Source organism: Callorhinus ursinus, unplaced genomic scaffold (assembly GCF_003265705.2).
Source record: "Callorhinus ursinus isolate GAN/ISIS: 27379988/994484 unplaced genomic scaffold, GSC_fseal_2.0 scaffold100, whole genome shotgun sequence".
NCBI classification, from domain to species: Eukaryota; Metazoa; Chordata; class Mammalia; order Carnivora; family Otariidae; genus Callorhinus; species Callorhinus ursinus.
In genome coordinates this window covers 1,458,602-1,473,417 of record NW_027397162.1, presented here as the reverse complement: position 1 = coordinate 1,473,417, position 14,816 = coordinate 1,458,602, and the positions used below count along the sequence as shown (strand labels likewise).

General features: G+C 43.3%; 1 long non-coding RNA gene across 3 annotated transcripts in view; it reads left to right on the top strand.

The window, feature by feature from the left end:
- LOC112806891 (uncharacterized) overlaps positions 1–14,796 on the top strand; it is a 15,234-nt gene extending 438 nt beyond the window's left edge. The window contains exons 1-3 of one of the 3 annotated variants that reach the window (XR_012377015.1): positions 31–387; positions 12,025–14,007; positions 14,666–14,796. This is a non-coding gene — a long non-coding RNA (uncharacterized lncRNA). Of the gene's footprint in view, positions 1–30; positions 388–12,024 lie in introns of those variants that run through there. The other 2 variants (XR_012377016.1, XR_012377014.1) reach the window with 2 other exon arrangements.
- Positions 14,797–14,816: the final 20 nt, after the last annotated feature.

Genomic DNA, 14,816 nt, shown 5'->3' with positions numbered 1-14,816 from the left:
TGTCGGGCGCGGAAGCTGAGACCGGCTCCCTGGATGGTCCTTGTCGGTCGCGGAAGCTGAGACCGGCTAACCGTAGGCGGGCCTCCCAGGTTTAGGATTGCTTGGAGGGGCAATATTTGGCTTTCTCCGGTTGGCCCTAAGTGGGACAGGGGCAAAAAATAGGGAAGCTGGCAGTTAGTGACCCAAGTGCTGGCCGTTTGGGCCCTCTTGCTGCAGAGGTTATGGGTCCGTCCCGTTACATATGGTCTGTTGTGTGTGCTGTCTCACTGCGTCGTGGGGTCAGAGTCTGAGGCCCGGCAGCTGCTGACCCACCCCGACTCTCGAAGAAGGGAGACCGCAGGAACCTGCCCTGGCCGGCGGCAGCCTCTCTGGCTCTGCTCAAACCTCGTAAGCTCCTGAATCGTTGTTCCCTTGGGTCAGGGGTGCTCTTGGGGCCAGCCTTCCTTGCTTGGACTCTTCCTGGGGCTGACCCAACAGCCATCATTTTTTTTTTTAAGATTTATTTATTCATGAGAGACAGAGAGGCAGAGGGAGAAGCAGGGAGCCCCATGCGGGACTCGATCCCAGGACTCTGGGATCATGACCTGAGCCGAAGGCAGACGCTTAACCATCTGACCCACCCAGGCGCCCCAGCCATCATCTTCTTAAGTACTTCATGCTTATTAACAGGACCCTGCAATTTGGAGATTCTTCCAGGAGGTCTGGAATATAGCTTCCAAAGGGAGAATCTTGATGAGTGGGCTCGTGCCTCTTGCCGTGTTACTGACTTAGGCAAGGGCCTTCTGGCCAAGGAGAAACGACACATCTGCTGGGGGCTCCTGGGGAGGTTCCCTTCAAAAATGGACATAAGACACTAGTATGTCCTCTTTCATTGTCTCTGGACCGTGTTGTCTGCGTATAACGTGCAGAACAGTACTGCCATGTCAGCACTTTGAGGAAGCCCAAGAGGCAAGCAGTCGACATGCTGAGAATGGCAGAGCAGAAAGATGGAAAGAACCAGAGTTAGTAATGGGGTCCTCTTTGAGTCACCGAGTCAATTAATGTTGTCTCTGTCCACCTAGGGACTTTTCCTAATGATATCATAAATGACCTTGGTTTTATTATGGAAAATTTCTGTTTTTTTTAACAAAGAAGATTTTTATTTATTTGACAGAGCACAAGCAGGGGGAGCCACAGGCAGAGGGCAAGGGAAAAGCAGGCTTCCCGCTGAGCAGAGAGCCCAGCTCGGGGCTCGATCCCAGAACCCTGGGATCATGACCTGAGCCAAAGGCAGACGCTTAACCAACTAAGCCACCCAGAAACCCCAATTATGGAAAATTTCAAACATACAAGAGTAAGGCAAATAGTGTGATTAAAACCCATGCTTCCCTCCATGCATTTATCCAGCTTCATTTACTGTCATCATTCAGCTTTTTAAATTTAATCTTATCCCCACTTGCTCCCAGCCACCATTGGGTTATTTTGAAGCAAATCCCACATCATTTCACTCATAAATACCTAAGATTCTATCTGTAGAAGAGAATGAGTTTTGGTAGAATAGGAAAATCCATAGAGAAGCTAAATAAGTGGTTGCCTAGGGCTGGGGAAGTTTGAGGGAAAACGTGGGTGATTGCTACATGGGTATCAGTTTTTTTGGGGGGGTGACAAAAATGTTCTAAAGTTGATGGTAGTGATGTTAAAACAGTATATTAAAAACCATTGAATTGTACACTTTAAGTGGGTGTATGTGAATTATGTCTAAGACTATTTAAAAATCAGTACATAAAGGGCCACCTGGGTGGCTGAGCCGGTTAAAGCATCTGCCTTCTGCTCAGGTCATGATCCCAGGGCCATGGGATTGAGCCCCATGTGGAGCCCCCTGTTGAGATCCCTGAGTGGGGCTTCCTGCTCAGCGGGCAGTCTGTTTCTCCCTCTGCCCCCTGCTCATGCTCTCTCTTGATACTCTCTCTCAAATGAATAACTCTTAAAAAAAATTCAGTACATAAGGGTGCCAACATCTATTGGGAAAAAAAGATACAGTGGGGAAGAAGATGACTTTTAAATACATAACTACAGTCATTAACACACCTAAAAAATATTAGCAGTAATTCCTTTAATACCAAATATCCAGTGTTTACCCCACTTGTGTCCATTTTTTTTACATTTTATTTATTTAAATTAGGATCTGAACAAAGTTCACACTTTGCATTTGGTTAGTGTGTGCTTAAGTCTTGTAATTTATGGATTTCCCCCACATGTGCTTTTTCCTTTTGTTTCTATTTGTTGAAACCAGGTAAATTTTTCCCATAGGATTTACTACACTCTGGATTTTGGTGATGGTATCCTTATGTCATTTCTTGTTGCCTTGTTTTTCCTGTAAACTGGTAGTTGGATCTAGAGGCTTAATTGGATTCAAGTTTGTATATTTGACAATCCAAAGTGGTGCATGTGTGTTCTTTTGCATCATCAGAAAGCGCATAGAGGTACCTGGGTGGCTCAGTTGTTAAGCGACTGCCTTCCAGCTCAGGTCATGATCCCAGGGTCCTGGGATCGAGCCCTGAGTCAGCCTGCTTCTCCCTCTCTTCCCTGCTCGTGCTTTCTCTCTCAAATAAATAAATAAAATCTTTAAAAAAGAAAGAGAAGAAGAAAGGAAGAAAGCGAAAGCACAGAATGTCTGGTGCACTTCTGTGTTTACTGTGATGAAGTGTTGACAGCCTGATTCATCTATCATAGAATTGTCCAGCATTTTTTGCAGAATGGTTTTAGCGGTCATTGCTTATACCTGCTATTTCATTAGGAGTTATAAAATGGTAGTTTTCTAGTTATATCATTTCTTCTGAATCTTTTTGCTGGAATTCTTCCATAAGAAAAGTTTCCCTTACTAATTTTTTGGTTACCCTGAGGAGGTAGAGTGTGTTCAGGAAACACAGGATAAATGCTTCATTCTTTGCCTTTGCTTTGAGAAAACAGATGTGCTAGCAATGTCCAAAGGTAGCCAGTGAGTATGTTTTATATACATAGATTTTTAACGTATTCTATGTGTTTTAATCTGTTGGAGTGAATAATTTGATGCTTCGGTTTTCCAAATGGTGGCCACGAGCAGCTCCCTCAAGCTGGCTTCTGTGTTCTTTCGACATGATCTGAGTAGGTTTTGATAACTTTGCTTTCTAGTCAGAGAAGATGTCGCAAGGCTCATTCTGTAAATTTCCTGCCTCTGCCCTGGAATTACCTACTTCTCTGAGGAACCCTGGTTGTTTTTAGTGGGAAATGTGTTTTAGAGATCTGGGCACTAGGAGTACCATACTACTAGGGTAGTTATTGTTATAAACCTCTTCAGTGGACAAAGTTGGGATATATATTTTTAAGAGAAAACAGATTTTGGATTTATCTTGATAATTCTAATTCAAATTTAGGAATTACAAGGCTTTAATTTATTATTATTGCTGAAATCTTGGTTCCTAATTACATCAGGAGAATTACTTGGTTTATGTTTCAAATTATCTTCAATATTATTAGGGAGAATTCAAGATTTCTCTGCAATTCTTTTTGTCCTTAGACTATATCTCCACAGTGACATTACTGTGCTCTAAAGTTACTGGAAATAATTATCATCAATGTGGTAACCTTTTCACTGAATATTTTCAGTTTTTAGAGATCACTTTATTATTACTTTTTAAGATTTGATTTGGGGCACCTGGGTGGCTCAGTCAGTTAAGCATCTGCCTTCGACTCAGGTCGTGATCCCGGGGTCCTGTATTGAGCCCCACATTGGGCTCCTTACTGAGCGGGGAGCCTGCTTCTTCTCCCTTTTTTTTTTTTTTTTAATTTTGTTTATTTGACAGAGAGAGAGAGCACAAGTAGGCGGAGTGGCAGGCAGAGGGAGAGGGAGGAGCAGGCTCTCCGCTGAGCAGGGAGCCGGACGTGGGGCTCCATCCCAGGACCCTGGGATCATGACCCGAGCCGAAGGCAAACGCTTAACCGACTGAGCCACCCAGGCGCCCCAGTAAATAAAATCTTAAAAAAAAGAAAGACTACGTCTAATTATTAAAAAAAAAAAAAAGATTTTGTTTATTTGAGACAGAGAGCACAAGGAAGTGGGCAGAGGGAGAAGCAGACTGAGCCCGATTTGAGGCTCGATCCCAGGACCCCGAGGTCATGACCTGAGCCGAAGGCAGACGCGTAACCGACTGAGCCACCCAGGCACCCCTAGAGATCGCTTAAAAAAAACCTAATTTGGGGCACCTGCGTGGCTCAGTCAGTTATGTGTTTGCCTTCGGCTCAGATCATGATCCCCGGGGTTCTGGATCAAGCCCGGCGTCTTGATCCCTCTCCCCTCCCCCGACTTGTGGCTCTCTCTCTTAAATAAATAAAATCTTTAAAAAAAATTTTTAAAAACCTAATTTATATTAATACAAAACACTTTTATGGCTCCAAAGCGAAAACTACAAAAACAACATATACTCAGAGAAGCCTAGCCTCTATGCCTGCTCTTCCCTCTATTGCTGCTCTCCTCCACTGGTAACCATTTATGTAAGTTTTGGATTATCCTTCCATTTTATTTTTTTCCCCTTCACTGCCCCCCACTTCTTCCATTAAAAAATATATGTATATGCAAATAACATTCTGCTTGCGTATTCTACCCCCTTCCTTAGGTAAAGGTCCTATACCACACGTAGTCCTGTGATGTACTTTGTTGTTCCCACTTAACCATTTGGCTGGGGAGACCACTGTCTGACAGTTGTCCTGGGCACTACTGAGTGGCAGGATGGCAGTTCCTTCCATTAGCCCTCTATTGATGACATATAAGCTGTGTCCAGCTTTTCGCTATTAAAAATAGTGCTGCGGGCGCCTGGGTGGCTCAGTTGGTTAAGCGACTGCCTTCGGCTCAGGTCATGATCCTGGAGTCCCGGGATCGAGTCCCGCATCCGGCTCCCTGCTCAGCTGGGAGTCTGCTTCTCCCTCTGACCCTCCTCCCTCTTGTGCTCTCTATCTCTCTCATTCTCTCTCAAATAAATAAAATCTTTAAAAAAAAAAAATAGTGCTGCATGGGGTGACTACGTGGCTCAGTCAGTTAAGCCAGACTCTTAGTTTTGGCTCAGGTCATGATCTGAGGGTCATGTGATTGAGCCCTACACTGGGCTCCATGCTCAGCAAGGAGTTTGCTTGAGATTCTCTCTGTCCCACCCCCAACTCTTTCTTTTTCTAAAATACAGTAAATCTTTAAAAAAAAAAAAGTGCTGTAATGGATACTCCTGTGCTTGGGTCATTTTGTATTTCTGCCAGCGTATATTTGGAATAGAATAGAAGTGGGATTGGTTGGTCAAAGGTAAACGTATATGTACTTTTGCCCAATTCCTCTCCTTTGGCGTTGTGCCTTTTTGCATCCCACGAACAACGTAGGAAGGGTGGACAGTCTCATCAGCTGGTTGTGGCATCAGACTTAGACTCTTTGCAAATCTGATAGGTAAGAAATAGTATTTCAATGTGTAGTTCTAGTTGGCATATCTTTATGAGTAAGAATTTCTCTAATTATGAGCATCTTTTAATATGTATAAGATGTATAAGAACCGTTTTCTTGTTCTTGAATTGTTCATATTTTGCCCATTTTTCTGTAGGGTTGTTAGTCTTTTACTCTAGTTTTACAAGTTCTTTGTTGGCAATATTTTAAATAGTTTAAATTACAAATTGCAGTTTTTCAGTTTGTAATCTTTTTTCTTTTATGTTGCTAATAGTGTTGTGGTTTTTTTCCCCCCATGTTAAAGTTTATCAAATTTATCATTGTTTTCCTTTATTGCTTCTGGATTTTGATTCATGGATAGGAAATACCATAATTATGGGGGAATTCACCTATGTATCTTCTACTACTTATGTAGTATTAGATGAATAGTACAGTACTTCATCCTAGTTTATGGTGTGAGGAATGACTTCCATTTTATCTTTTGCCATATGGCTCTATAGTTATACTAGCGAAATAGTTTACAATTTTCCTCACTGTTCTGAGGTGCCTCTTTCATCATACACTTAATTTCCACATGCATTTGAGTATTTCTGGATTTTCTGTTGAGGTGACCTGTCTATTCATGTGCCAATATTACAATTTTAAAATTATATTAAATTTTGTACAGCTCGCCCTCTCTCATTGTCCTCCTTTTTCAGGGTGATTCTGGCTCTTCTCACTTTTTTATTATTAAGCTTTTATAAATTGGTGGAGGGTTGAAAGAGGAGCTAATAATAATAATAGTAATGACAGTAGCAATAGATTAAGGACCTACTGTCAGCCCTGTAAAGCACATGTATTAACTCAGTACTTTTCTCAGCAATCCTGTAAGATAGACACTATTTTTTTTTTTAAGATTTATTTATTTACTTACTTGACAGAGCAAGAGAGCACAAGTAGGGGAAGCAGCAGAGGGAAAGGGAGAAGCAGGCTCCCCGCCGAGCAGGGAACCTGATGCGGGGCTCGAGCCCAGGACCCTGGGATCATGACCTGAGCCGAAGGCAGACACTTCACCGACTGAGCCACCCAGGCGCCCCAAGATAGACACTATCTTAACTTCCCTGTGAAATAGCTAGAAAAACTGAGGCACAGGAGAGGTTAAGTAACTAGCTCAAGGTGGCACAGCTGTTAAGTGGAAAAGCTGAGATTTGAACTGAGACCATCTCACTCCAGAGCTTGGGTTTTCCCCACTACCTGTCAGTTTTAGACCAGACTGAGTCCTTCAACTCCTGGTTTGGTCTCAGCTGTGTCTCCTTTTCTCCTGGAACCTCAATTTCCTCATTGCTGCCAAGAGGAACCCTTAACTGGAGCCCTCAAAGTCAGGGTGTTCAGGCTGAGTGTTGGTGCCAGTGTCAGGAACCACTCCACCTCACACACAGGAGGGAAGGTTGTAGGCAGAAGCAGCCCAGAGCATCTCACCCTGGGACGGGATGGAACGCTGCTGATTAACTCTCCTTTGACCCAGCTGGGCCTCCTAGGTTTGGATGTATTTCCAGCTCCAAGAACAAAAGATCACTCTGACATTAATTATCCAATTGGACAGCCCCTCACACAATTCCAGAGGGCACCACTCCCTTATAGGGCATTGCTCACTCATCCTTTTTCTTCCCATTTTGTGAGTTTTTAGCTTCTTAAACCTGCTTTTCTTTCTCTTGGTGTTGTGAATGGAATTTCTGCCATTGGCTCTTCTCAATGCAGGTAGAAAAACCCCAGTGAGATGAGAGCCAGGATGTCCCCTTTGCCAGTAAAGCTGCAGAAGGCTAAGAAGACTTGTCAGCCAGCTGGACTTCAGATGTTGTTATGCCCTCTTTGAGAAAATGTTAATCTCTAAGTATAGCCTCCAATTCTGATGATCTCATCCCCATTATGCCCCTGATGATACATTTCTGTTAACATCTTTCTTTCCTGTGAGAATGTTGAACTTTACCCCACCCTGTATTCCTGGAAAACAGCAGCAGTGGAAGAAATCTCCCCAGCCTTATGTTCCTGGAAAAGTATTACTGCAAACCCACCATTCCCCACTTGAATTAGATAAGACCCCAGATAACACCCTTGTTTATCTAGGATAAGGCCAGACACTTTCCCATCCTTTGTCTCATAAGATTAGCTGAACTATTTGTCCTTGTTGATCAATTGGAACAAAATATTTGTTTTTTTATAAAGAATTTTATTTATTGAGAGAGAGAGAGAATGGTAGAGAGAGAGAGCATGAGAGGGAAGAAGGTCAGAGGGAGAAGCAGACTCCCCGCTGAGCAGGGAGCCTGATGTGGGACTCGATCCCGGGACTCCAGGATCATGACCTGAGCCAAAGGCAGTCGCTTAACCGACTGAGCCACCCAGGCACCCTGGAACAAAATATTTGTGACCTTGGGGTGCCTATCTGGATCAGTCCATAGAGCGTGCAACTCTTGATCTTGGGGTTGTGAGTTCAAGCCCCATGTTGGATGTAGAGCTTTTTTGTTTTTTTTTTTTAAAGATTTATTTATTTATTTCACAGAGAGAGACAGTGAGAGAGGGAGAAGGAGACTCCCCGCCGAGCAGGGAGCCCGATGCGGGGCTTGATCCCAGGACCCTGGGATCATGACCTGAGCCAAAGGCAGACGCTTAACGACTGAGCCACCCAGGCACCCGCCCCTTGGGTCTTTTGCTTAAAAGATGAGCTGGAAAGGTGAGCTAAAGGAAAAATGTGGGATAAAGGTCGGTGCATACAAGCAGATGAGCAGTAAAGGTCAGATCTTGGGGTCTAGCTGGTGACAGTTTCACAGCCTTTGGATCCTTGTTGGCACCTAAATGTTTACAGATAAGTCACCTCTCCAACTCCTCCCAATTCCTCCTCTTAACATAAAAATGAAAGAGGACCTCGGCTCCCTCCATTGTGATCTCAGACTTTCTAGTTGGGTTCTTCTTTCCACTTATCTCTTGGCTCAAGTGGAAGAACCTGAAGGCAAAGCATCCCCTGAAGGGAACCAAAGCTACTCCCTCAAATAATAAGGACTGCCCTGAGCCAGCAAAACCCCACCTGTGATTGACCCCAAGATAGTGATTGATTTGACCATCAGTGCCTACCTACCTTCACATACCCACCCACCTTTGCCCCACATTTTCCTTTTATAAATGTGGAAGTATTTTCAGCATTTTGGGAATAGTCTTTGAGACATTAGTACACTGTCTTCCTGGGGTTGGCCTCACTGAAATAAATTTCTTTCTTATTTCAGCACCACCTGTCTCTCTGCCTTTGGATTTTGTTGGCATTGAGTGGGCGAACCTGGTCTGTTAGGACCACCCAGGAGCTTGGGCTACAAAAGCTCATATTTCATGCTAAGTTAAGATGGTTCATTAGGACGTAGTCCATCATCTTCTCAGTCTGCTGGATTCCTGAATAAAGTCACTTTCCTTACCCCAACATCTTGCCTCTCCACTTATTGACCTGTTCCACTATGAGTGGAACAAGCTTGGACTGGTTACATCACCACTTTCCCTCCAGAGCTGGATGTGTTCTCTGAGGGCCTGACCCCTTCTTCCCCAAGAACAACTTATTTTAACTTGGGCTTTCTTCCCCAATCTTTCTACTCAGAAAGGTTGAGATGGAAGGACAATGGAACCTTAGTCTTGGACTACGGCCCTGTCTCAGGTGGATAAAGTAATGAAAATAATGGCAATCATATTCAACTAAAAAAAAATCCTGCGGGGCACCCAGGTGGCTCAGTCAGTTAAGCGGCTGCTTTTGGCTCAGGTCATGATCCCAGTATGCTGGGATCAAGCCCCACTTTGGGCTCCCTGCTCAGCAGGGAGTCTGCTTCTCCCTCCCCTGCTCTTGTGCTTTTGCTTGTTCACTCTCCCTCTCAAATAAATAAAATCTTAAAAAAAAAAATCCTGTATAGGGGCACCTGGGTGGCTCAGTTGTGGAGCGTCTGCCTTCGGCTCAGGTCATGATCCCAGGGTTCTGGGATCGAGCCCCGCATCGGGCTCCCTGCTCCGCGGGAAGCCTGCTTCTCTCTCTCCAACTCCACCTGCTTGTGTTCCCTTTCTTGCTGTGTCTGTCAAAAAAAAATAAAATCTTAAAAAAAAATCCTGTATAACATCAAATTGCTACTTTTTAATTTTGCTCTAGTATTAACAACACTGGATTTGTCCCACTCTGTCCCCCCACTCCCTGGCCCTTTAAGGTAGGGTAAAGCTAGCTGGCATACATTGATTACATTTATAGGGATTCTCTCCGATATGAGTTCTTTGATATTCAATAAAGTGAGAATTCTAGTTGAAAGATTTTGGACAGTTGTGACACTCGTGAGATTGCTCTCCAGTGTGAGTTCTCTATGCCCTAATAAGAACTCCAGCTGAAAGATTTTCCACACTGAGGATACTCATGCAGTTTCTCTTCAGTATGAATTCTCTGATGAGTAACAGTGAGAACTCCGACTGAAGTATTTCCCACACTGAATATATTCATAAGGCTTCTCTTCAATGTGAGTTCTCTGCTGTGAAATAAAGCCAGAGCTCTGAAAGATTTCCTATATTGACTATACTCATAAGGCTTCCCTCTATTATGCTTTCTTTGATAAATATTAAAATCAAGGATGTGACTGAAAGATTTCCCAAACTAATTACAACAGAATACTTTCTCTTCAGTGTGAGTTTTCTGATGCCTAATTAGCTGAGATGTCCTACCAAAAGCTCTACCACATTCATGACATTCATGGGGTTCCTCTCCAATATGAATTATAGAATGTCTAACAGGGAAGTCCAGCTGAAAGGCATCCCATGTTGATTATTCATAGTTTTTCTTGGGCATGAGTTCTTTAGACTGTTGAATAAACTTTATGGGTAAATTTTCTGAAATTGAAGCCTTCTTGTATTCCTGAAATAAACTGGTCAGAGTGTTTTTCTTTAGATACACTGCTGGTTTGATTAAATTCTTTTCTTTTTAAAATATTTTCAACATATATTCATAGATGAGTCTGAATGATAAATTTTTTATACCATCTTTATCAGATGGGGGTATTATGTTATCTTCATTATGAAGCTGTCCATTTTGTTTTGATGTGGAGTTATTTAACAATTTGGAATAGTTAGTGTTAGATTTAAAGTCAGCTATAAAGTCTCCTGGGCTTTGTGTCCATGTCACTTCCATGATAATTATTCTATTTTAGTTTTCTGCTGCTTCTTGGGTCACTTTTGTTGTATTTATATTAGGAAAATGTCCATATAGTTCTGTGTAAGTTCTTATAATTCATCTTTTCTGTACCCGAGGTTATCTTTTTTCTCATTTATAATTTTGTTTTCTGAATCAGGCTCCTGAGGGGGTTTATCTATTATCTTAACTCTTCCTTTCTCCATTAACTTTGGCTTTAATCTCAATTAACTTGATACATTTCTGTTTCATTTTTGGTTTATTATTACTGTTTCTCCAATTCCTTAAAGTAAAATATTCTTTTTGATAATTCTACTTTAATAATACAACCAAGGTTGTAATTTTTCCTGTTATACAGCTTAGCTGTGCACCATTTATTTTGTTGTGTTCTCGTTTTTGTTATTTAAAAAAAGATTTATTTATTTATTTGAGAGAGAGTGCACACATGCATGCACGAGTGCCGGGGGAGGAGCAGAGGGAGAGGAAGAGAGAATCTCAAGCATACCCTCTGCTGATCACGGAGCCTGATGCAGGGCTTGATCCCACAACCCTGAGATCATGACCTGAGCTGAAATCAAGAGTCAGATGCCCAACAGACTAAGCCACCCAGGAACTCCGTGTTCTCTTTTTTAAGGTAGTTAATAATCTGATTTTATTTTCTCTTTGGTTCAAGGATTAGTTTGGAAGTTATTTCTTAATGCTCAGGAAATTAAGATAATTTTATAATATTATTATTCACCTATACTTTTTTATTATTCACTCATACTTCTGTTAATTTATGATCAGATATGTCACCCATAAAAATTTATATTTAATATTTAAGTTTTTTGTGATTAAGCACACATATATTCTTGAAACCATAGAGTACAAAAATCCTACATACACCTATTAAATTGAATATTTATTCAATTTTTCAGTGTTTATTTCATATACTAGATATGTCTGATTCCGAAGGCAACATACTAAATTCCTTCTCCACAGTTGCTTTTTCTTTTCTTTGCTCTAATCAAGTTCTCCTTGTATCTCAAATTGATTTTGGTTTTAAGTGCCATTTTTTAGTTGCATATAGGTTTTAAATTATGTTTCTTCTTTTACAGTACCTTGCTCACACTGAAATGTCTTTGTTCTCTTCAGACCTTTTTTTTTAAAGATTTTATTTATTTATTTGAGAGAGGGAACGAGAGAGCACAAGCGGGGGTGAGGGGGAGGCAGAGGGAAAAGCAGACTCCCCACCAAGCAGGGACCCCGACACAGGGCATGATCCCATGACCTGAGCCAAAGGCAGACACTTAACCAACTGAGCTACCCAGGTGCCCCTCTTCTATGATCTTCCATCGGACATATTTTTCTAAGTATAATTGAAGCCCCTATGAGCAGGTGGATGATTCTCATGTGGGCTTTGAATTTTTTTCTCCAGGCATTCAAGGACTGCTTGTTGAGCAAGTGACCCAAAGCATGTACATCTCCCAGCTCTGCCACTTCTACTTCTGTCCCTTTGCACAACTTGCTGAGTTTCCTTCTGTTCACCCACAAATCAGGAAGAATACTGCTGGCCTGGCAAGGTTATTGTGCGCCCTAAGAAGATACTGAAACGAAGCAGGGGCTCTGACGGTGGTCCAGATTGTTGGCTGTCATTAAATGCCAGCTTTGAAGAGTAATAAGGGTGGTTGTTTCTGTGTTCTGTGATCCGAGGCTCTGAGAAAAGCCAGGTCTCAGCTTGTGAACTGGGCCGTTTTCTCCAGCCTTCAGATGACTCATAATTCTACCTCATCCATTTCTGTAAGTGCAGCTGCCTCTCCCCCAGATGTCACATTTGCATCCTTTTCTAGAACAGTCCTTGTCCCAAGCTCACAAAAAAAGTCCGATCGTCCTACTTATCCAGACTGTTAGACTTTTCCTACCTAACCAATCTCCACATTTCTGTAAGAACTGAGATTCGTTCCACTAGAATCAAACCACTAGTTCCCTTTGGGTTGCCAACCCCAGGCACAGTGTCTGCCCCTATAACCTCCAGCAGATCCAGTGCTTCCCATTGAGATACACCATCCCTTATGGCACAGATCAGCACCCATTGGTAGAAACTTGCAAATCATGTATACCCCATGTTTTAGTTTGCTATCAATGCAGAAACAAATTACCACAAAGTTAGTGGCTTGAATACAGATTTGTTATTTTACCATCGTGGAGGTCAGAAGTCTATCACTGGGCTGAAATCAAGATGTCTCCAGGACTGTGTTCATTCTGAAGGCACTAGAAAATGAGTCCATTTCCTTGCCGTTACCAGCTTTTAGAAGCCACTCGCATTCCTTGGCTTATGGCCCTGCATCACTCCAATCCCTGCTTTTGTTATATCTTCCTCTCTTACTCATTCATACCCTTCTGTCTCCCTCTTATAATGACCTTTGTGATGACATTGGGCCCATGGGGATAATCCAGGATGATCTTCCTGTTTCAAAATCGTAACATAATTGATCACATCTGCAAAGTCCCTCTGGCCATGTGAAGCACCATTTTCACAGGTTCTGGGGACCAGCAGTGGACACCTGTGGGGCTGTCACTGTGCCTCCCATGATCCCCCAGGAGATTCAGAGACACTGAGCCCTAATGGCAAACTCGTGAATGTAATGGTGGGTGCTGCTGATATGAATTATGTGTGGGTGGGAAAAGATGGGAAACCACCAGCTTCATATATTCAAATCCTGCATCATCTCATCCCACTTTAAGGGAAGTGGGAACTCTTCCCTTCACTTCAGAGATGAATTTCTCTGGCCTTCTAAAGCAGTCACCTGGATTTCAAATTTGGTCCCTTTCAGTAAATGACCCCAAACCTCAGGGTCCCTGGATGAGCTGCTAGGCAAGCTCACCCTCCTCTGTTCACCCCGAGGGGATGATTTCTCCTCTCCTCATTCACCACTCAACATCATGTGCCCTTGTCACAGTTTCAGCTGATAACACCACTTCCGTTTCCCTGAGGAAACAGAAAACCCCAGCATCCTTAATGACCTCATCTCATGGAAGTTACACAGCTTGACTTCTGCCAACCCTATGGATGGAAGCAGTCACCAGCCCAGCCAGATTCTAGGAATGGAGGAAAGGCAAAGCATTTGTAGCCGTATCTGAAACCACCACAGATGTGAAAGCAGTCAGCTCACCTCCTTCAGTGACCACCTTCTGGCAACAAATCAGTGTATGACGTTTCAGGATGAACTGACCTCGTTTGAGGACATGGCTGCGGCCTTCACTAGTGGGCAGTGGGCATCATTGTGAGGCCACTCCCAAGGTGAACAGACATCCCTACATCATCAGGACTTGGAAAAGGAACTGATGTTCTCCACTGAAAACTGCTCTGTCTCCCCTAGAAAGATCTGCCAACTGTGTAGTGGGAGGGCAGCAGGCCCTGGTAAGTTCTTCAGCCCCTGTATGTTTAATCTCTCAAAGAAGTTAACATGTGAAGATGTTTAAATGTGATACAGCAGCCCTGTGCCCTGTGCCTGATGCATGAAGGGCAACAGGACAGCTGGTGTGCCATCAACATTCTCCAGGCACCTGGCCTCCTGGCCCCACTAGTCTGTCTCCAGGGGCTATTCACTTCTGTAGAGAAAGGAGCGAGACACTCTCACTCCAGAAGGCATGACTGTGCCTCACCCTTGTCAGCATGAGCCCAAGGGCTCTTAAGAGGCGTGCTCAGCAGCAGTCAACCAATATCTGATGAGCATAAGTTCAATATCTGACCCAGAGTTTTAGAACACGTTTTGAAATATTACGCACAACTCGCGAGCAGAGGTGAAGTTGTGGAGCAAGGGGTGGGATGGGCTGCAGGTTACAGGCTGTGTGACCGGGAGAAATGATTTTAATCTGTCCTTTCACGTAAAAAAATGAAATGCGGGCATCAAACACATGCCCTAATGCTGCCAGTTTCCTGCTGCTCAACTTGGTGATGAGCATCCGGCCAGGGTAGTTCCTTCCCTTGAAGGAGTCCTGTAGGAAAAGTGGAAATGTGAATCGAATGAACGTTCCTGGGAATTTCCCACGCTGGCCTGGAGTTTCCTTCCCACTAGGTCTCCAGTGGTTGTTCAAGATTTCCATTCCCTGAACCTAACATTCCCTGCATGTTGATGATGTTCTAAGGATCAGAATGAGCCATTCATCCTAACTCATTTGGAATCTTGGGCCGGAGGGACTGCAGCCTTGCGTGGAGTCTTCTAGAAC